Genomic DNA, 25,211 nt, shown 5'->3' with positions numbered 1-25,211 from the left:
CATTACATTATTTTATATTATATTATATAAGACCCAGGCTTATATTATAGTAAAATAAGACCAGGTCTTATATTGATTTTTGCTCCAAAAAACGCATTAGAGCTGATTGTCTGGCTAGGTCTTATTCTCGGGAAACACGGTAGAAGTTGAGAATCTAATAGAAAAAAACTCTGACCACTAGGCAAGACAGAATTTTGCTTCACCCTTGAAAGTAATAGCTCCCCATTCAGTTTATATGTTGTTGTAGTTGTGACAAAAGTAGAATATCCAAGGACAACTTTAGTGCAATGGTCATACTTTTTTTTATATAACCGTGTTAAAGCAATTTACATCTCTGAAGTGTGGTTATTTGGTTATTTCTAGAGCATAAACTTCAGACATCTATTTCAGGTAATGGTGGATTAAATAATTCTTTCTAACACTCCTGCTAAGGACACTACAAAAACTGAATAAATATGAGAAAAACTGGATAAATATCCATATATTTGAATCTATTAGAAAGCTAACAGAGATTGAAGGCCAAGATCTGAGAGAAGCTGAAACCTAGACAGGTAAGTTAAGCAATTAAGGCCGCTTTTCTCTGAGAGACAACTGCAAGTTCCTAAAAATTTGGTTCAAAGTCCAAAGAGATGAGCATCTCTTGCTTTAGGAGTCAGGGTGAACTACAAGCCTCTGCCTCAGTGACTGATGCCCAACTCTAAATCATCTTGAGCCTTGAGCTTGGGTTAAGGAGACCCCAGATTGCCCGTTTCTCTGACTGCCTGACAGAAAGAAGCAAAGGTAAATCCTCTCTGGAGAAAGAGTCTCATCCTGTGTTGTAATTTTTATCTAATATCATTTTCTTTTTGCCTGAAGGGCATACTTTGGTATTTTTTTGAAGTATGAATCTGCTGCTGATGAGGGCTTTCAGTTTTTGCTTGATTGAAAAATGACTTCATTTCACCTTGATGCCTGAAAAATATATATATATATATATATATATATATATATATATATATATATATATATTTCTTTTTCCCTTGGAATAGAATCTAAGCTGTTTAGTAATTTTCTTCCAGGGTCTTAAAAATATAATTTCCATTGTCTGCCGGTTTCCATCATTTATAATATAGTATCATCAATGCACAAATTTCCAGGTAACTTGAACTCCAAAAGCCATTCTAATTATCTCAGTAAATCAATAATAAATGGGTAAGATAGATTTCCACAACAGGTCTCCACTTCCTCAATATTCACTCACTCCTCAGTCCACTGCAATATGACTTGGTTCCCAATGTTGTTCAGCAATTTTTCTCATTCAAAACAACAGTATCTTTGTTGATGATTCAAAGGATATTATTTTAGTGTTTCCTCAGAACCACTGCCCACAGTCAATAACATTTTCCTTTGTGCTGGTTTCTCCCACACTTTCTTGGTTTCCCTCATCTCTGTCCGGGCATTCCTTTTTCCTAGACTTTTCAAATTCTCTTCCCTTTGCAGCCCATACTTTGGCCTCCTTGACAAGGTTTTTGGTTCCTCTATGCCACACAATCTTCTGGTTCTTTGTGCTAGAGTGTCCCGCCTAAAACAAGTACTCCTCCTATCCTGGCAACTTCTTTAATGTGAAAGTTACATTATATTAATCTTGGTTCTCAATTTAAACACCATTTCCTCTGGAAAAATTTCCTATACATACCCCCAACGTTAGGTTAGAAGCTCCCTTTTTTTTGCTATGAACCACATGATTATGGCGGTTATATTTTACCATTCATTATTTGTTTAATGATATTATTTCTTGCTAGGATGTTAGCTGTAAGTGGATAGGGCCATCATCTTCCTGTCCACTATTGTGTCTCTATGGCCCATCACATTGTCTAGCTTCTACTAGGCACTTAATAAGTATTTATTGAGTGTATAAACATGTCCTAGTCTCTCCTTCTCTCCAGGCACCATGCCAGTCCCCATATTCAGCTTTCATTACTGAATTTCTGCAATACGCTTTAAACACGTATCCGTATCTCTCACTTATATCTTAACCATTAATGCACAGTATTTGGCCTTTAAGTATTATTATTCTCCTTCCCTTTTCCACCAAACACTTATTCCTATCTCATTCAATAACCATCTGTACACTTACTAATGTACCTCCAAATGCATATATACATACATACATGTGTTTATATCAAACACACAGACACACACACACACACACACACACACACACACACACACAGAGGGTGCCAAAAAAAGTATACACATTTTAAGAAAGAAAAAACTATTAAAATTGTAACACTCAATATAAACTGATAACAAAAGATGCATACAAGTCACGTTTGACTTTTGCAGTTATAAGAGGTGTTCAAAGTGGTTACCATCAGCGTCCAGACACTTCTGATTGCGGTGAATTACTGCTTCAGCAAGTTGACAAAAGTGTCCACTTGTATACATTTTCTCCACATGCCCAGTATATTCCTTTAAGTGCAATATGCTATAGTTACATATTTATTATATATTTGAGCCTCACAGGCTCAAAGATAACAAATTATTAACAAATATGGATGATAATAAGTTATTGTAGACAAGTTTTAGTTGCATATTGGTAAGATAAATGTGCATTTGTTGTATTTGCAGCATTTGTTACATAAGTGCATCTCTAATTATAACATAATGCCCACAACGTAACTTGTTATCTTCCATATTCCTAAGTGCTTATCTGCGATTTTCAGTCCTATGAGTCTCAATTTCCACATTATTAAAACATGGGTAATGATACTACATTATAATTATGAAATATTTCAGTCCCTTTCTTTCCTCTCAATTTAAGTAATCCACAGACAAATCTTAGTCATTGTGTCATATACATAATTAACTCAACCACACGACCAAACCTCCTCCCTGATTTTTATAAATTACATCATTGTTTTGAACTGAACTGCATTCCCCTAAAATTTGTATGTTGAAGCTTTAAATCCCTTTGTGACTGTATTTGGAAATAAGGCCTTTAAAGAAATAATTAAGGTCAAATGAGGTCAAAAGGGTGAAGAGCTAATCCAATAAGACTGGCGTCTTTATAAGAAGAGGAAAGGCCATGTGAGGACACAGTGAGACGCCAGCTGTCTGAAGCCAACAGAAGAGGCCTTAGGAGAAACCAACACTGCTGGCACCTTGATCTTTGAGTTGCACCCTTCAGAACTATGAGAAAATAAATTTCTGTTGTTTAAGCAACCCAGACTGTTATTTTGTTACGACAGCCCTACTAGACTAATAGAATCGCTCTCCATGTCAACAAGCCAAACAATCTCAAGTCGTCCAGGACAGGTCCTTCTTCCCTAACTCTCCAACCCGGATTTATCTAAGGTTCTTGTCAATGTCATACTCCCTCAAACAGGCTTGATTTTGCATTTTTGTCTTTATCTTCACATTACCTACTTAGGTCCCATTTTCTTCATCTTCCTGAACTATCAGTATCTCCTAACTGTGTCTTTTGCTTCCACTCTTGGATCCCTTTATTCTTCATTAGACCAGCTAACTAAATCCCTTTTCTCTGAGACAAAGGTGATGGAGTTACTTTCTTCTCATAAGCCTCTAATCTGCATGAGCTACAGGACAATGGCATACGTGCTCCTTTGGAATTGAGACCAACTGAACTGTCCAGGCTTTTCTCCATCACAATGTTTCCAAGTTCATTCTACATGAAAAAGGCCAGAACCCAGTCAGACTTCCTGTCTTGGACTGTAATGTTTCCTTATTTCTGTCTTGAATCAGGGAAGCCTTTCCAACATACCTGGACAGAAAAAGCTGTTTCCTTCACCATGTTGTCATCATTGTGACAACACATACCTTTGTCATACATTCATAAAATACAGAGAGCACATTTACATGACTATCTTACTACATTAAGAATCTTTTGGGAACAAGACAGCATGTAATTCATATTCGTATTTACATACTTAGCGTTGGGCCCAACCACAGTATTTGATAAACAAGTATGTCATAAATGAATGGATACAATAATAAATTAATGGTATTCAACCATACTCAAATTTTCAGTTGAAAAATCTTTTATAAAACTTTATTGGTATAGAATGAGTTTGGACATCTCATTCAAGTGTTCAAGACACTTTCCTCTGGACAAAAATAGTGTTTTTTCCATCTTTCTGCCTCTGTTGACAGTGTTCCCACACTTAGTCTCAGTTCAAATAATGCCTCCCAAAAGCTAAAAATAACTTCTTTTAATTTTGCTTCCTTAATAAAATTGCTGTCTGCTTAATAATATAGTTATTTATTAGTACATGTTATCATCTCTTTTAGACTTTAAAATTTTAAAAATAAAAATCCATATCTGATTCATCTTTAAATATTTAATGCCTAGTCTTGATCATACAGCACATGTAGTAAAACCATCGTGACATCCACTTTATGTATATTTGTTGAGTTCCTTTCATTTTGTTCATGAGTCTTCTCATTAAAAAAAGTTTCGTGCACACACTCAAACTATGCATATTTACTTATCTATAAATAAAAACATGCACTAATATACTAACACATTATATGGATTATAATACATTCAGAAAAACCTTAAATTTAAATATATATGTATGTATATATATGGAAATATATGTATATGTATATATACATATATGTATATATGTATAAATATATGTAAATATGTATATAAATATGTATAAATATATATGTATGTATAAATATACATGTATATATATATATGGAAATCCTTATTTGTTGTTTTGTTTTTTGTTTTTTTTGTTTTTGAATCCCATCATGATACGCTCGTGCACTTTTTGTGGGCTAAGTGCTTTTTTTGGAGAAAATGACCATAGACATGATTCCCATTGTTATAACACAAGAATTATTAATAACCTCTACTAGTACTGCTGTAGTCATCTACTGTTGTTGATAAATGAGTACTCCACATAGTTTATTTCCCGTGAAATGGAAGTTTACCCCACTGTAGGTAGGAAATGAATCTGTTCCGCTGCCAAGTTGGTCAGTGAGGGTCCACCACATATCAAACAATGTGACATTCTTTATGTCCATAATCTCAATTAATCTTAAAAACAACACTGTGGGATATGTATTATTATGCCTATTTTACAGATAAGAAAACAGATTTTCTGAAGATTAAAATGTTGCTGACAGTCACAGTCTAGACCCAGGATTTGAATCTACATTTGTCGAACCCTAAAGCCTATACTTTTCCTAATATACCCATTCACAGCAACATTTTGTTCAGTGTTATTTACTCATTTAGTTTCATTTTAAAAGCCATGTTAAAAAGACCCTTCCCTTTTCTTTGCAAACTCTTTGGCTGGGCCTTCCTCAGCATCATCCTCACCCTGCGCTGTAGCAGTCCACATACACACACGGGGAGATGGAGGAAGGACAGGAACCCTGGCTCACAGACACAGATCATCAAGAGTATAAGAGCATCCTGATGCATTTTGTACTTATGACAGTTCATGTGTCAACTCATTTTCACATCATCTGCACCACTGTCTTATAGGTAAAATAAAGTGTGTGCAGATGCAATACTTCTGATCTGAAAACTTAATTTCTGAATCAAAAATTAAAGCAGAGAAAAAAGCAGACAACCTTATCTTCTTGAAAATTATATTGCTGTAACTTCTCTTATCGATGTCTATTGAGCTTTGAGCATCAGTTAATACGGGTTATGTTATTTTTGTCTACCGAATCTAATAAAAGTAGTCTTCTTTTTAGCTTTCACTCTCTCCTCCAGGCCACTTACGCCGGATATCATGATGGAACACTTTATCAGGTTCATAAATATCTCGTACAAGATCTTAAGGAACTTTATCATTAGAACATAGTACTTCATAAAATCTAATACTAAGTCAAAATGTTCTTCAAATTATTCTTTAATACCTACTAGTTGGCACAATTTTAGGTAGAAAGAGTATTAAATTTGTGTGCAAATCTTTAGATCCAGAATGATATGTAAAAGTCAGACAAGATTTCTCATGAAATATGTTCTTAAAAATATCCTATGATAAAAGAAGTAATAAATATTACCTCACATTAGCAGAATTCTGCAAGTGTCTGGCAAAAGAATGCTATAGCTGTCCTCAGATAGGCTTACAGTAATACAATGGTTTTTCAGTGAGCATAATAATAGTGGTAGAATCAGACAAAAAGAAAAAAATCATCTTATATATTTGGATGTATTGTTTTTTGTTATTTTATTGGAAAAGTAAATTATCCCATATAAACAATATAGTGTTAAAAAAAAACTTAAGGACATTTTATTCTCTGGTATTTGCTGTGGTAAATTTTGGCAAATAATGGCAAGTCAGGTGAATTTCAACACTATTGAAAAAGAGTTTAAGTTATGTTCATAGAAATTCTCTGAAATCTCGAGAATTATTCTGTATCTTCACAATTTCCAATCTTTTATACATTATTTCTCTTTCAGTGATGCTATTTCTCAAATGCTAACAAGAAATTTCTAAGGATTCACTCACACCTTGCTTAAAAAATTTGCTTTTTAATTATTACTTGGATTACATTGCTTGTTGTCTATTTTGTCTCATCGTATTCATTCTTCCCTCTTCCAGGAAAAGAATCCCTAAGATTGAGCTGGGCACACATGTACAACTACCTGTCTGTATCTGCAAGGGAATGGGTGTGCCATACACTTCCTTTCTCTTTTTCCCTCCTACCAGGTGGGAGAGCCAAATGGAAGAGGTACACAGTGGGGTTCTACATGGAAGGAGCTTTGGGTCCTGACACTGAGACTTCATACTGGCCCTAGATCAACTCCTCTACTCTATTGGGGTTTCTGACTACAGAACTTTTTTTTTTTTTTTTGTCATTAAAAGTACTGGTAGAGATAGAAGCTGAGTTTTCAGCTGAGAACCAGTTTTATTAAAATACAGGCTGACAGTGGGCAAGAGCTAAATAGATTTTTTTAAAACTTTAGAATAGAAAAGAAAGGTAGAAAATGAGCAGTTAGATTCAAAATTTGTTCATTAAACAAATGCTTATTTGATATTTAAAAAAAAGCCAGGTATTTGCCATGAATTACAATGTAAGATGACTTACATATAGTCCCTGTCCTTAAGCATATTATTCTCTAGTTGAGAGAACACACACATTGTCAAGCATTAACTCATTCATTCATTCACTTGTTCACTCATTCAAATGACAATGTGAGCACACTGTGTTATGGGAGCACAGAGTAAAAATGGCGTAACTCACTGATAGGTGAAAGGATATTTTCTTCGGATATAGTACCAGGAATGAATTTTGAAATATTAGAAATAATTAAGAAGAAATGTTGGAGAGGTACAAGCAAAGAGCATTTGAGAGAGGAACCATGGCCATTTGCATTCCTATGGTGTTTGCTCTAGCTGGTCTATATAGATTGTATCTAGAAGCAAAACAGCCATAAATGAAACTAGTAAGATTAATAAGGGAAGAATATAAACGACTTAATATATCACATTGGAGAATCTAATATTAACTATTGAATGTTTTTATCGGGATAGTTACAAGTTCATAATCGATTCAAGTGAGATGAGAACTGAAAAGTCTCTATTACATTGAGAGATTAAGTAGAGTGTTCTGGGGTCGGGGAGAATAGCAGGAGGAAGTGTGAGGGCATCACAGATCCAGGTTGCCACAAGTTGCTGATTAAGGAAAGGATGGGCACAAAAATGAAAGTAACAACAGACTCCCATTTCAGGATGCTTAGTTGTGAAGAACAGAAGGAGAAACAGGTAACTGAGGGAGACCGCTTAAGGTGTGGTAATCAGCCTGTGTCTCACATTTCCCCGGTAGGGAAGCACAACTCATCTGTGCAACTCAGTCTTTCATAGAAATAAATTTGGTAGTCTCATCAGAGGATGGATTCTGTTACACGGTTTAGTCTGCTACTATGAGTATGCTTTAGACAGAACAACATACCGGAAACAGTAAACCTTTCTTTCCAATATTGTATTATGGCTTGCCTTGGCATTAAAAGGAATCTCTTCCATCCTGACAGACATTCCTCCAGAAGGTGCTACTGAAATATAGTGCTGATCCAGAAGCCTACTGATACTAAGGTAACTTGGCTTGACCTTTCACGAGGAGTTAGGTTAGTATAATGTGTGCATAGTACAGCTCAATGGTTGGATGCTTAACAGACAGCTAAATCTGAATGGCTGCTTCATTTGTGACTCCTCTCTTCCCCTTACTCTCTACAGCTGTCAGTAAACTCTGGCCTGCAAGTGAAATCCAGCCTACAGTCTGTTTTTATATTGCTCTAAGCTAAGAAGGATTTTTACATTTTTAAAGGACTGGGATAATAACAAGAATATGCTACAGAAATGTATTTGGCCCACGGAGACTGCAATATTTACTATACTATCTGGTCATTTGCAGAAAAAAGTCTATCAACTCATGCCCTAGAAAATGGTATAGAGTTATCATACTCCTTCTGTATCTCCTTTCACGATCTCTATTCTCTACTTTAAGAGGACTTATTGCTTAAGAGTCTCTAAAACGTGTCTCCATTTCTAATCCCTGTCACTTTACTGACTACTACTCAATGCTTCCTGTATTTCTTAGATCATTTGCATTCCTTCTTCTTTCCCTACATGTCTTCTGAGATTCTTGACCTCAGTATAGAGGAAGGAGCTTGGCATTTAATAACCAATACAAAAAAGTATTTCTTGCTGGGTGACTAATTACAGAGTTCTATATATGTGATCTTCAAGTATTCATCTTAATTTCTGCTGCTTCTTCCGGTGAAAAAAAACAACAAACAAAAGAAAGTTAAAAATTTTACCTTTATTTCATGCCCTCCTTTATCTAGCCACTTTCCCTCACTTCTTTTTCTTAATTTCACACTTTTCTCTTTGACTTTCATGATCCTGATTAGTTCTAGTTCACTCATTTATTGTTGATTATCTCACCTCCAGGTATTTGAAAGAATCCTCTTTTTTTTTTCTGCTTGAGATTTTTTTGTTTGTTTGAAATGTTAAATGTAGTCTTACATATATCTTAGAGTTTCTAAATTCTGTTCACTTTTTAAAGATGAATTGTAGTTACATAACGTGAACTGGAGATTTTCCAACATGGTTTTTTTCTGTTCTTTTCATATGGTAGGCCAATGAGCAATATAAAAAAGAGCTACCACAACCGTTTCCCAATTTTCAATTCATTATGTCCATGAAAATGATGAAATACACTTAACCTTTTTCTCATTTCACAACATTAGACCCTCTGCAATACAATATAATTTGTAGACCTATAGGAGCTAAGAATGAATGTAATAAGGTCTTCAATTTAACTCTGATACATCACCAGGTAATTTTCACATTGCAAATATTTCCTTTTAAAATCATCAGTGATATCTACTTCAACTTCTTTACACTCAAAAAACATGTGTGCTTTTCTCAGACCTTTCCATTATCACAGTTTTGTATATATGATAGCAGTGTAACGTGGTCCTAAAAAGCCCAACTACAAGCATTATGAAAAAATAAAAAGAAAGTTTGCCGTACCATGTTCTAACATCCACTGAATACGTAAAGACAAAGAGGAGTGCTCTTATTATTGATGGGATTAGAATATATTCTGGTTATGCAAGAACAAGAACTTCAAGCCTGAATGGCAGCAACATTCCTATAGAATGAGTCTGTTTACACACACCCAATTTAAATGTCTAAGGTTTTCCACTGCTATCTTTTATAGACTAAATCAAACCCTAAGAATGGAATCAAATTAAAAGGATTAGTGCTCATTAATAAACTGGCAGTAATATTTCATCAAAAGTTTGCTAAGTCTCTCTCTGCAAAAACCAATAGATAAAACCAGGCAGTGCATAAAAGTGTCTGTCTACTGCATTAAAACATAACGAAAATAATATTTCTTAACATTGCCAAAGAACCATCTATTTCTGAAGATCATACCAGTTTCCATTGCATAGGCCAGTAAGGGTCATTAAACACCAATGGGTCTCTGAGTCCTTCTTCAGAGTCAATGACATTGTAGACTTCACTCAGGATCTCATTTTCCTCCACATAAGGTCTGCAGGGCAAAGAAGGCAAATGAACTATGAAAAACATAATCACTGCTTTTACTGTTGCTTTTTTTGTCATAAAAATTCCATTTATTTAAATTCCATTAAAAAGCACATTTGGCTGCCGAGAGCATAAATATACACTTTTATTATACTTAGCATTTTTCATTTTCAAAAAAAAAAAATTCTGACATTTGTTTAGACAAAAATGTTAAAATATTTTCAAACTACCTGTTTTAGCTAACCACTTTCTATGTGTTTGTTGCATACAATAAATGCTGGAAAACAAGTGATTTGGAATGCAATTCAAAAGCTCTGTGTACATTTCCCATTAGAACTTACCAGCTTACACTGATCATTATCCTTACTATGTCATGTGCCTGCTGCTATGACTTTTCCCAAAATACATCTTTTAGGAGAATGATTTAAATTACTTGAACTGTAATGGATAACATTTTTTCAAATATCATTTTTCTAATTGCTCTGATATATTTAATAAATCATTAACCAAGCAAGTGACAGTGTTAGAAATTTAGGAAAGGTCTTTAATATAATGTTCTCCTAAAGACAAATCTGTAAGTCAGTCATTCACATCTGCCTGTGCACCTTGGAGGCTTAGCAAAACCAAATATTGGGGGACATAATTAAGCAATGACATTGACAATACCTCTGATTTATAAATAAATTTAAATTTTGTAAAATGACAGATGAAATTAAAATATAAAATATGAGAGTCATTCTTATTTGTAATACATACAAGATTAAAGATTATAAATGTATAAGATTAGGAATTATATCTAATTTCAATAAGTCTGTGCACATGGTGTGTTTGGGAATTATTTGCCAATTTACTCTAGAGTATCAAAATGGAATAGCCAAGAAGCAGCAGTTACATATAAAGATATTCCAGGAACATTCTATAAGGCATTATTTGCAAAACTAAAAAGCCGAAACAACTTAAATGTCCATAAACATGATTTTCTTAAAAATCATATTACATTCATACAATGAAATACTATTTAGCAATAAAAACAATAAACTTGATCTACAAGAATCAACTGTATCCATTTGAATCAATCTCATAAACTGTAAGGAGAAAGCGGAAAGCTATGTACATTATGTTATCATTTATATAAAGTTTTAAATCATCCCAATACAAGTTTATAAATTATTTTAAGTTATATATATATATATATATATATATATATATATATATATATGTAGTATATGAATATAAACATACATATAAGGCTTCTCTGAAGAAGACAAGGAGGGGAATAGTTTTAGGTAGGGGTGCACAGAGGAATTCAACTGTGGCAATTTATTCTTTTAAAAAACCTAGAACAATTATGACAAAAGTGGTTAAGGTTAACCAATGATAACGTTAACGGATATAGATGGTGTATATATGCTCTATATTATATTGGAGTGTATATTTTTATATGTATTTGAAGCATGTTATAATGACAAAACACACACACACAAACAAAACTAGTGTGGCCTAGTTGTTATATCAAGGAGCCAAAGATGGCTTCTGTATATTGGCCCAATGTTGTTTCTTCTTCACAGCAGGCTGGAGCTCCAAAGTCCACTGGTATCAAAAAAAAAACAAACAAACAAACGATTTTTCCACATCCAGTTGTTTTCAATGTAGCATGAATAAGCAGAATTTTAGCCATTACTTTGCATACCCCACAAAACTGCGCCTCATATCTGCCAGCCATCGGTGAGATGAACTCAATAGCTATAAAGGACTCCAAGCTGAGGCTGCCCTTCACAGATCTCGGCCCCAGAGACTCCATAGCGCTGCTGAGCAACATCCTCAGACTCACAACAACCACTCCAACCCTCCTCTTTCTCAGGACTGCCCCTTGTTCCCCTACCCTCTGGGTAGTGGCCGACCACCCATTGCCTCTGGAAGGTCTCCTGGTGTGAGGGACTTTCCCCAAGTGTAAACCTGCCAAAGCACCACCCAAATAAATCGCATTGTGTGCTAGTGCCACCCCATGGTCATATCTGGTCTCTTGCTCAACCCCCAAATCCCCTGGACTCTATAAGCCCATGAAAAGAATTGGAAAGGATATCAAAATAGAGGTCAGAAGTCCTAAATTCTAGATTCTGTTCTCCACGTTGGCCCTTTCAGTGATTAGAAGGGTTCAAACGATGTTAATCTAGCTAAACATCTCCAGTCTTTTGTCAAGAAGAGGATCATTGTTTCTCCAGGAATGGCTTATGGACCCTGAGAAAGAAGATATCTACTGAGAAGGGCTCCTGGTGGCTATCTGGGCTGAAATTAAAAACAAAAAACAAACAAACAAAAAAACAGCCCAGCAGCCATTTCTATGCAGGACCACCACACTTCAGGGAGCAGCCTGCACTAAGCTCCCCGCTTCCAGCACTGAGCTGCCTTCCTGCAGTGTGTATCTGCCATCTGAGTCAGCCCTAACAAACGAGTTCCTGGAATCCTATTTCAACCATTGGAACTGAGACTTTCCCTATCCAATGGGAGCTACACAGCTCTATCTCCCATCAATATCTTCACTGATCAATCAGAGAGTCTCCATTCTGACCAATCAGGAAAGTGGTTTTTGGACAAATTAAACTTCGAGGATTTGGAGTCCTCATTTGCATGAGGACAGACCAATCAGGGACCAGGAGTGGGGACTTATGTCTTTAAAAGTCAGCTCCCCTTTGGCTCAGAGACTGCCTTTTCAGTTTCCACCAAAGACTGAAGACTGTTTCCCCTTCTAGAGCTGAAACACAAAAGATGAAACACCAAAGACATCTTGCCACAACACAGTGGAGAACAGCAGGCGGAGCAGAGGTGCCTAGTCCAAGAGGGGCCAGGGCCACCTCACAGCAGTGCTGTTTCACAACTGTGCTGCTTCTCACTGTTGAGCTGTTTCACAGCCATGCTGTACCACAATTGAGCTGTTTGCACTGAATAAAGTTTCCTTCTTCACTGCATCCCACAATGGGGATTCCTGTTGATGTTGAATTGACACCAATGACCATTGGTTGAAAAGCTATTAGTTGTGAGTTTTCAGAAAAATACCAGAAACATTTGGATGGCCGTTTAAAGGACTGATAGATCATCCAAGAAGACGGTAGCATGGTCTTCCCAGAGGTGCCTAGGACCTTGCCAGCCTGCCTACTTGCACTGTGAAGCCCTCTTCCCTCTACCACTGAAATGACCACAATCCCTGTCGAGCATCAAAGCATTAAAGCTTATCAAATAAAAAATTAAGTAGGAGAGGAGGAAAGCAGATTTTATTAAAGGTAAGAAATTAATTTAAATATACAAAAGCCATGACAATAAAATAATAAAAGAAAGCGTGAAGAATAAAGTAATAAAATTAATTAAAAAGTTATTAATCAGGAATTAAAAATACTTATGTATAGAACAATAGGTTTAGCAGGATCTCATTGTTTATTTCTTTCATGTGTTCATACGAACATGGATACTTACAGAAATGTAAACATAGGAAAGAGATCAAGAAAATTTCCTTATTATGATCCTGTATACCATTTGATTTTTTTCCCAACTGCATATACAATACATATACAACATTTATGTTAAAAAAATTTTTTTTAATCAAAATCCTCCAGATTTTCAATGGAATTTTAGAACCTGGATTTTTAACAAAATTTGCGATTTAAAAAAAAGCTATTTAGATCTCTTAATAGAATGTCAGCAGGCTGCATTTTTTCCCAATGTCACAAATTTTGACCTCTGTGTTATATTCTCAAAATTCTAGTACATATCATTGGGTTACAGAAGTATAGGAATCCTGTATCTTGAGACAAAATATAGTAAGAATAAAATAGGTTATTTCTTTCCAAGATTTGATATAATTTACCATTATAATACACGGAATCGGAAAATCCCTTTGTTTTGTTTAACTCAACATAGAATACTTTTTTCAGACAATTATATGTCAATGTAAATACTTACATCTTCATTTTCACATCACATTCAGCTACTTTCTCAAGACCAACATTGATAGAATAGCTAAATATTTTGTGAATCTAAACTGCTTAGCCTTTAAAAATATCTGCCTCTATACTTATATTTTAGTGTATTTGCTAAGATGTACCATTTTCATATTCCTCTCCATAAATGATTCCTCCATACATAGACCCGCACTAAGTCTCTATGGATGACACAGAGAGGCAATGAACAACAAGTGTCTTCCCCATCTTGCATGTCCCTGAAGAGCACCTGCTGTCTTCAGAAATGATTTGAGTGACCCAAGCTTAAGGCATCCCATTACAACGATTACGGTTCTTATAACTGAAGAAAATTGTGTGAAAGCTACATCATCTCTGTTGGATTCAAATTTACAGTACTGCATAGCTGAAATTCAGAGCCCTAAACAGGATGTCATATAGGAAAATGCCAAACTGGCTCCGAGTGATGATTCCTTTTCAATTTTTGAAAATAGTAATGTTAACCATTGTATCATTATCTATTATCCTTCTGCTAGACATTTCATAGAAAAGCTATACTTTGGAAAATAGCGCATTATCTCACAATCCTACCAGCTTTCTTGTTTTGTTTTGTTTTGCTTTTTTTCCCCAGTACTATTGCCTTCTTTTTAATTTTTATTTTTCAATGACAGTTGACAATTTTACAAAATTTCTTTAATTGTACATGTGTATACATGTGCACACACACACACACACACCCAACTATTTAACAACTAAAAAAAGATACAAAAAGAACAAAAAAATAACTTAGCACATACGCTCTTTTTTATTTCTTAACAAGTTTTTTTTACTTTTTTTTTTAAGGAAAGTAAATGAGACAGATTAAAAAAAAAAAAAAGTTGGCCCACAGACTATCTTTGAGACAGCCATAGGGAATAGTCTGGTACAAAGAATGAAGCCACAGCCATGACATAGCTAGAGTTTGGGAAGCTTGCCAAGAACAAGCTGGTAGGGGCCTATAGACAAAATTCATGTCGTTTTCAGGCATATAGTAGCTGCATGGTTAGAAGCCACTTCACTGACTCACCTGAACCTTATGCTTCCAGTTGCCCTTCTATGCCAATCTCACAGCATGTCTTAGAAAATATTTTATCGTTGAAGAGACACTGACTTGCTAACTAGCCACCTGACAGTGGACACAGATTTGCATAAAAGTGGGAGCTCCTTCTACAAGAAATTAAGACTTTTAAAAATGTAAACCAATGATGCAAATATTCTTCACTGTGAAAGAAAATAAAAATTGTCTAAAATAAATCTTTTTTCTTTTTCTCATTTATACATACTACAAAAACAAACAAAGAAAAAATGTGTGTATTCCTTTACAAATATGCAAATCCATTTCCTAGCCCATGGATCAATAGATTTATTTCTGTAAAGGACAAGAATGTAAATAATTTAGACTTTGTGGAACTTTATGGTGTCTGTCACAACTATTCAACTCTACCATAGTAGCACGAAAGCAGCTATGGACAATACAGAAGCAAATGGCCTCAATTCCATTAACACTTTATTTACAAAAATAGGTACAGGCAGGGTTTGGCATTGGCCTTTGGGCCATAGTTCGTCAGCCCCAGTTTTGGTATATAATACACTTTTACCAATGACACAGTTTATAACTATTAAAATGAACATCTATAAATAAGCATAAAGGAAAAAAAGATGTATTCACTTTTTTTCAGTATATGTGCAATTCACTCATAAAGTAGGGCATTAAATTCCAGAGGAAAAGTGAAAAATGACAAGAATTAAATAAATATACTTTTTTCTATTACTTCTGTTTTGGGTATTTCTATTTACCGTTCAAAGCTTTTTTGTTGCATTGCAAAAATAGCAACTGACCATACAACTTGAGAGAGGGAAAACTAACATTTCAAAGGGCAGCACTGCTTCTCTGCTAGGTGAACTGGACCTTGACTTATCACAAGAAAACAGAAGTGAGTATTTTCAGTGAACCCCCTCGAAGGTGTGCTTATGAAAAAATGTTCGCCAATAAATGCAAAACAGACTTCTTCCAAACCTTAAGGTTCAAAGTGAAAGCATTCTAGAAGAGAATTCTAGACTGCATCAGATATTGGCTTAACTCCACAAAACTATAGCACTGCCTCTATTTAATTACCATCCCATGAATCACCTGACAGCGTCAACGCAGTGCTTAGTAAGCATTTTTCCCCAGCTTGACGATATGCGAATGCACTAAAATTACAATACGCACCATGACTAATTCTATCATCCAACTTTGGGAATGGAGCATACTTGTCTCTATAATGAGCTCTGTGATGCTCCATCTGGTTTACCTGTGGCAAACAGGAGTAAACATAACTAACCACACACTGGCAACAAAAATATTCTTCTTTTACAAGAGGCTTTAAGTGAGGAGAAGTCACCATACATAATTTACTCACACTTGCACTTTGAAACAAAATAGCATGCATTAAAATCTTTTCAGCATAAATTAAAATTTCCTCAAGGGCAGTATTTCCTCAAATTTGTCTCACAATTTTGAGATCTAACTAATGTATCTATTAAAATTTGTAGAGAAGAAAATATATCATCAGTTATCCATTGTAGGCACACAGACATTTCGTCCTTTGAACTTTGCTCCAGGACACACATTTCCTTCACAGACTAAGCTTGCTTTGTCAGATAGTCAGGCATTAAGTTGTATGATTGAAGGTCTAGCAGTATACACAAACTAGTAATATAAAAAGTACTTACTAATTCAATAACTGCAAGATATTGCTGCATTTGTTTGTACATATGGAAACTAGGATGAAATAAGATAACAATTTCATTATTAGCTTTGTTAAAATCTACATAAAGACTTCTTACTGATCAGTTTTATTATACATTTCTTCAAAATTTTTGTCACTACTAAAAAGCTAAGACAATGTTAGACAACTTACAGAGTTTACTTTTGGCAGTCGTAAATGGAGAAAATACAAGATCCACAGAATGAAAAGGCTTATACAGAAACTTTATATAGAAAAAAAAGTAACAGGAAACCTATTTTTAAATGAAATAATTTCTTTTTGAATGTTTTTATTTATCAGTGAGAATCATTTCTTTTTAAGTACCAACACTTACCCCCCCAAAAAAAATAGATTTTACAATATCCTTAAAAATAATTTTCAGCTAAAAAAAAACTGGTTTCTAGGTCTCATAATAGGTCTCAGTAAAGACCTATTAAAAAACTGGGGACCACACAATATATATTTCTGTTTAGCATTGATTCCACATAAGAAGCCTAGTAATTAATATAGCACAGCCAGGATACCTGGCTATGAGACTGAAACTTGTTAACAAAATCAGATTTTAGCAATCATTGCAATTCTCAAGCAACTTAGAAATTTGAAAATACAGCACATCCAAGAAAGCAGAAAGTGCACCTAGGCTCTCAGAATATAAGGATCTCTTTGCCTTATAAATCCATTAAATGGTTCACCTAACTGTTTTACTTCTATTGTGAATTATTGGAACAGACTCCGTCCATATGTAGTATATATTAGGAATTATAAACCACTGAGTTACTGATTCCTCTGATGTTCTAAAACACTTTTACTTGTTATCATATTTATATATTATTAAAGATATATACATATATAGTAAATATATATATATATATATGATACTGCTATATTAGTATAACATAGAGGAAAAACATATTTATTTAAAAATATATACATGTATGTATTTTAAAAATACATTAATATAGACATATATGTATATATATATTTAATAACATACACAGAAATATAATAATGAGTGAAAATGTTTTAGGACATCAGAGAATTTGGTAACCCAGTGGATATTAAGACTCCCAAAATACTCAATATTTTGCATATTATATATATGTATATATACAGAGGGTGTCAAAAATGTATACACATTTTAAGAAAGGAAAAACTATATTAAAATTGTAATACTCAATATATATAGGTAACAAAAGATAAATACAAGTCACGTTTGACTTCTGCAATTATAAGAGGTGTTCAAAGTGGTTACCATCAGCATAATTTTAATACAGTTTTTTCCTTTCTTAAAATGTGTATATATTTTTTTGGTACCCTCTGTGTGTGTGTGTGTGTGTGTGTGTGTGTGTGTGTGTGTGTGTGTGTGTAGTACATTATCGTACTACATTCTATATGTATATTTGTATATATACATACATATATATTCAGATAGCTATAGCCATATTTTAAAATTAAGTTCCTTAGTTTTATAAATGGTTTATAATTCCTTCACTGATATTTTTTTCTATTCCAATCACTTTCTTTGTAAATTTAATCCAGAGGCACACGGCATGTGGCATATCTTTTATAATGCCCTTAACACATATTTGATGATGGAAGGGCAGTGGGGAAGTAGGGGAAGAAAGGAGATTTCTGTGCCACCCGCAATGACACCACTCAGTCACGAGTAAACGTGACTGACTCTACTCTGATGCTGTACTAATCAGTTAGGAAGCAGAGACAGTCTTATGGCAGCAAGCAGTTACAAACACAGCCTACATGCAAAAGCTTTGCTGGCGGACAGGGGTTTCCCAATCCCTCAAAATATACATATAGCAGTACTTTCCTCAGAGTAGCCACATCAATAACATTTTATCTTCTAATTTTTCATACATCCTTTCTTAATCACCTCTCGCTGCTTCTGACTCTTAGCAAGCAGTGAGAGAGTGTAATGAAACTTGTGAACATACAACAGAGAGATCAAAGGCTTTAGACTGTGTGTGTGTGTGTGTGTGTGTGTGTGTGTGTGTGTGTGTTAGAACATGAGAGGTTGGTAACCTAATGGATATTAAGTTTCTGGACTAATCAAGTTTTCTCAGACACTTTAAGACAATCAAAATGATTAGGCTACTGATTTGTTTACTTGTTTCCCTTAATAAAAATTTTAATTTTGGCTTTTGTTTTGTTTTACTGGGTAAACATGGATTTGAGAGGTAAGGATTTCAGCTAAACTTAGTAATGTTTTAATTCAACTCTTTCATTATGAAAATGAACAAACTGAGACCCAGAACAGGGTCTGAGTCCCTCAACTATCTTAGCTCGACCGTCACAGCAGGTACCAGGCAAACGGCCTCAGTGGGCCAATGGGTTCAATGTTCTCTCCAAGAAATGGCACATCACTGGCTGACAAAAGGTGGAGCAATGCAATTTTTAAGCAAAAATCATCAGGGAAACTTGTTATAAGAAAAGTGATTTGTACTTTTGGGTACCATAAGCTTAAAGACCTTAGGTTTCAATATCTAAAACCCAAGCTAAAGATTATAAGCTATTAGAGAGACTTCAAGATAACAGCATATTAAGATCTAAACTCACCTCCTCCCATGGACACAACAAACAGAAAAATATATGTGGAATACTTCCTGTGAAAGGGACCTGAGAACTGCATAAACAGAGTCTCTACAACAAGGAACAGCACTGAGAAAGGTAGAAGAGGCAAAGATACAGCCCAACTCGAGACAAAAATCACACCCCAAACAAGGTGTTTCATGAATGGGGTAGATCTAAAAGGTATAAAACCACTCCCTGAAGAGAAAGAGATTTGAGCTCCCCATCAGGCACCCCAACCATTAGATCCTGCACAGGAGAGAAGAACCCTCAAAAACCTGGCTTTGACATATATGATAAACCCATAGCTAACATCATACTCAATGGGGAAAAGCTAAAACCATTCCCCTTAAGATCAGGAACAAGGCAAGGTTGCCCACTTTCTCCACTTCTGTTCAACATAGTGCTGGAAGTTCTAGCCACAGCAATCAGACAAGAAAAAGAAATAAAAGACATCCAAATTGGTAAGGAGGAAGTAAAAGTGTCATTATATGCAGATGACATGATACTATATATAGAGAACCCTAAAGTCTCCACCAAGAAACTATTAGAGCTGATAGATGAATTTAGTAAAGTAGCAGGATACAAAATTAATATTGAGAAATCAGTTGCATTTGTATATACCAATAATAAAACACCAGAAGGAGACATTAAAAAACAATCCCATTTACAATTGCTTCAAAGACTATAAAATACCTGGGAATAAATTTAACCAAAGAAGTAAAAGATCTGTACTCAGATAATTATAAGACACTGAAGAAAGAAATGAAAGAAGATACAAATAGATGGAAACACATACCATGTTCATGGATAGGGAGAATTAATATAGTTAAAATGTCCATACTGCCTAAGGCAATATACAATATTCAACACAATTCCTATCAAACTACCAACAAAGTTTTTCACAGAAATAGAACATATAATCCTAAAATTTATATGGGACCATAAAAGACCTCGGATAGCCTCAGCAATCTTGAGAAATAAGAACAAAGTGGAAGGTATAACGATACCTGACATCAAATTATACTACAAGGCTACAGTAATCAAAACAGCATGGTACTGGCATAAAAACAGACAGATAGATCAATGGAACAGAATAGAGAGTCCAGAAATAAATCCATGCCTATATGGCCATTTAACCTACGACGATGGAAGCAAGAATGTATGGTGGGGTAAAGACAGTCTATTCAATAAATGGTGCTGGGAAACCTGGACAGACACATGCAAAAACGTGGAGCTGGACCACCTCCTTACACCATATACAAAAATAAACTCAAAATGGCTTAAAGACTTAAATGGAAGATCTGAAACCATAAAATTCCTAGAAGAAAGTATAGGAGAAATTTCACAGACATTACCCGGAGTAAGATTTTTACTGATATATCCCCTCGTGTAAGGGAACTAAGAGAAAAAATAAACATGTGGGATTACATGAAACTAAAAAGTTTTTTTCACAGCAAAGGAAACCATCAATAAAACAAAAAGGGATCCTACTGAATGGGAAAAGACATTTGCCAATGATATATCTGATAAGGGGTTAATATCACAAATTTATAAGAAACTCACTCAACTCAACTCCAAAAAAACAAACAACCCAATTAAAAAATGGGCAGAGGACATAAAGAGACATTTTTCTAAAAAGGACGTACAGATGGCAAACAGACATATGAAAAAAGGCTCAGCCTCACTAACCATCAGAGAAATGCAAATAAAAACCACAATGAGATACCACCTCACCCCAGTCAAAATGGCTATCATCAATAAATCAACAAACAACAAGTGCTGACACATGTGGAGAAAAGGAAACCCTTGTGCACTGTTGGTGGGATTGCAGATTGGTGCAGCCACTATGGAAAACAGTATGGAGGTATCTCAAAAATCTGAAAATGGAACTACCTTATGACCAGCAATCGCACTCCTAGGTATCTATCCAGAGAAATCCAAAACTCCAACTCAAAAATCTTTATGCACTTCTATGTTTATTGCAGCACTATACACAATAGCCAAGACATGGAAACAACCGAAATGCCCTTCGGTAGATGACTGGATTAACAAACTGTGGTACATTTATACAATGGAGTATTACGCAGCCATAAAGAAGAAAGAAATCTTACCATTTGCAACAACATGGATGGACCTAGAGAACATTATGTTAAGTGAAATAAGTCAGACAGAGAAAGACTAATACCATATATAAATACTTACATGCGGAATCTAAAGAAAAGAATAAGTGAATGAACTACTCAGAAACAGTTTTGGAGACATAGAGGAAAAACTGAGGGTTGGTAGAGCGGCGGGGGGGGTGGGGATAAGGGGAAGGTGAGAGGTTTAGAAAATAGTCGGTAACCACAAGATGGCCACGGGGTTTTGAAAATTAATTTGGAGAACGCAATCAATAATGTAAAGATGTTGTAGGGTATCTGATGGACATGTGTCCCATTTGGGAGACCACCTTAGGGATGATGTAGCTGCCTGATCTCTGCACAGGACACCTGAAGGTGAACAATACTGAATGCCAACTATAATTTTATATAAATATATATATATATATATATATATATATATATATATATATATATATATATGTGTGTGTGTGTGTGTGTGTGTGTGTGTGTGTGTGTGTGTGTGTGTATGTATATTTATATATTTGTATGTATATTGTTACAGGAAGCTGAGTACAGCATTAGGAATAGAGACAGTGAAAATGTAATGGCTGTGTGCAATGTCAGAGGGATAGTGGATGGGGGGAGGAGGATTCACACAGTGTGAGGGATATAAATGATAAACGTCTAAGTTTTGCTTTGTCTTGTGCACCTGAAACTAATAAAATTAGAAAAAATCAGATGAAATGCAAACTTTTAGATAATTTCTTTAGAAAGTCCCCTTTTCCTGTGTTCCCGCTGTGTATTAACCATTTTTTGTTTTGCCACCAACACTTTGTATTTGATAAAAAAAAGAAAGGGATGCAGGCACACTGAAATTTCCCTTCATTTTCCAGGAGCTTGTAGCTCTATTACGAGTATCTGATTTGGTTGTGATATTCATTTTTAAAAATGTAAAAATAATTTCAAAGTCTGTGTAGGGTAGATGCTGAGGAAAATTTGCCTTCATTGGTTGATGTAAGCTTTTGTCTATTAGATTTTGCCTGTTCCTGTATGTGAGGGGATTTCTGTGCTGTGATCCAGGGTTGAGTAAATTCCCCCTTTGGTCTCATTCTCCCAAGCAGGGGCGATATGAGAGGATGTTTGCTCTTCTGTCCGTGTTGTGAGGTGACGGTTAGCTTAGGGTTAAAGAAATTCTTGATCAGGGTTGAGAGAATCCCCTCTTTGTTCTGTCTGTTGCACCCACATCAACAGATAAAGTGAAGAAGTTACTAAGTTACATCAGGATGATGTGACAGGCACGTTGCCAGGCTTTGGAAGGCCTTGGGCTGATGGTCCCAAGCACGGACAGTAGATATTGCTTGTCTGGATGAACTAGTCCTTCAGCCGGATAAGTAATATATTTTCTTTTTTTTTATCATTGACTGCCGGACCCTCCCGGAACTGGCCATTCCCGGAAGGGAAGGCAGGTACATAAAACTTGGCTCTGGGGTGCATCTAAAGAGATAGGTAAGACAGACCTCAGGTGGATTGATTGATTGATTGATTGCTGTTTCAAGAGATTGTTATTCAGAAGACTTGCTGTTTCAGGACTGCTTTTCAAGGTGGGGTTGTTTTGGAGTAAGAGATCAGAACTTTCCTCAATGGACAGTAGAGACTTCTTGTGTTGGTGAATTGTTATCATTCTAGCATCTTTGGGAACTTGTGTATAACTTGCAGCTTTGCAGTATCATAAAACTTCCTAACTTACAACAAAAACAACAACGCCAACAGCCCCAGCATTCTTGGGAACTAGCAAATAGTGGTGTGGGAGACGCCTGAGTTTCTCTCAGCTACAGACCTGGCAAGGTTTTGATTTGACTTTTCCAGTGCTGTACCCAGGCCCCCCCACCCCTGTTTGGTGAGCTTTTGGCATTTAGTGTAATAGTTACTATCCTATAAAGCTTATTAATGCTTTTGGATACTCCTTACCAATGTTATTTGTGTATTTAGCCAAGTGATTTTTCATCAATAGTAAACATGTGTTGAGATTTCTTAAACTTATATGTATGTGTACTCCTCTGACATGACATTGTTATTAATGAATATAGTTTAGTCTAAACCACCTTTACTTTTTGTCGTTAGCACATTCTGTTAATTGCCCTTGTCTCTTTCTATTACATAATTGCTAAATAAATTGATTAGATATTAAATAAATAAATTCATTAGCCCCACTCTAGCGTGTGTCCCTCCTCCTTCTTTTCCCTGCTTGTCATTACAGGCTGGATGCCTAAAACTTTCACTAAAGTTTCATAAAATATACTCCACTTATTTTTTTAATAGAATATAAGAAAAGCCCAACAAGTACCAGTGCCACTCTTTCTGATCTTTAGATTAATTGAAAAAAAAGAAAAGCTATTGCTAGTTGGAAATCATTTTCTGTCTTATAACTAGTTCAAAACTAAATTCCTTTCTCTTGTTCTCAAAAAATTAATAAAAAGTATGAAGCTGAAAAAAACAAAACACTAGGACAAAGGCAAAAATCATAGAGTACATCCAGACTCTACATGATTTACACAATGTCCACCAATGCTAAGGCTTTTTTAAAAGCATGTTTTTCTTTCATATAAAGATAAAAAGAAAAGCTTTTAGGTCAGGGGCTATGAGGGGAAGTGATGTATCTTGTGCTTTGATGTTACAAGTAGCTCTTCATTACAGAAAACTCCTGATAGTGTAATAAAAATCTTGGAAAACTGAGTGTGAATATTTAATAATCAGTCTTCGACACGGAAGATTTGTGACTTTTCTGTCCTTCACACAGCGGAGTAAACATATAAATTATGAACAAATAGCAAACTTTCTTATTTTATTGTAGAGACTTGATTTTAGTATTTAAAGATATGATGTCACTACAAGGCAAAGCATGATTTCTACATTCCTTAGGAAGCTTTCTGTTTAGAAAGGTTTCTAAAACACCAACTGACAAGAAATTAAGATAAAATGATCCATTCTTAGTTATATACAACATATAGAATCCGTTTTAAAATTTTATATACTGTCTGTAAAGAAAATTAGAGCCTATTGAATGATATTCAAAATGATATGTTACCCTATATTAGTTTTGAAGTTAAAGGTAAACCCAAGTGAAGTCTGAAAAACATGTTAACTGCATGTTAAAAGTTGTCTGAGTTACAAAATATGGCATTCTGACATAATAATTAGTTAAGAAAAAAATTTGTCAAGTCTCTTAATGAAATAAAACTTTTTGATAAACTTTTATATGCATGTATGAAAAATTCAAATAACCAATAGAAGTATGAATGAGAGATTATAAAATGCACACAAGATGTACAACCCACAAATCATTACTGTTTGGCAAACTCGCTTTGTGACCTCTCTTTGTGCAGACATATGTGGGCATATATAAACCGGGCATATATCGATATGGGTAGACATATGGGTAGAGCATACGTAGATAGGGGCATGTATAGCACAGGCATATATAGATACGTGCATCTACAGATTGGCATCAACAACTCTACATTAAAGTTATGTTCGCAGACATAGTACTTTGTGACCTGCTCTTTTTCTCATTCAGAAAAATGTCACAGACATCTTTCCAAGTCTATGAAAATACATTTTGTCATCTTATATAGCATTCACTTGTACAAAGACTTGCTTTTCCAATTTCCTGATGATGGATATTTAGTAATCACCTTTTTGTTACACAATAGTAAAATATTATTTATCTATTGATTTATTTATACTTCATCTCTTTCCAAA

The 25,211-nt window shown here is 35.0% G+C and overlaps 1 long non-coding RNA gene across 5 annotated transcripts in view; it reads right to left on the bottom strand.

Moving 5' to 3' along the window:
- The window catches only part of LOC109453591 (uncharacterized), an 878,050-nt gene that overhangs the window by 542,229 nt on the left and 310,610 nt on the right, over nt 1-25,211 (bottom strand). For all 5 annotated transcript variants that reach the window (XR_012496688.1, XR_012496691.1, XR_012496692.1 and 2 more), the window contains one exon: nt 9,915-10,032. This is a non-coding gene — a long non-coding RNA (uncharacterized LOC109453591). The remainder of the gene's footprint in view (nt 1-9,914; nt 10,033-25,211) is intronic.

Source organism: Rhinolophus sinicus, linkage group LG05 (genome assembly GCF_036562045.2).
Source record: "Rhinolophus sinicus isolate RSC01 linkage group LG05, ASM3656204v1, whole genome shotgun sequence".
Taxonomy (NCBI): domain Eukaryota; kingdom Metazoa; phylum Chordata; class Mammalia; order Chiroptera; family Rhinolophidae; genus Rhinolophus; species Rhinolophus sinicus.
This window is presented reverse-complemented; position numbering and strand designations above follow the sequence as displayed.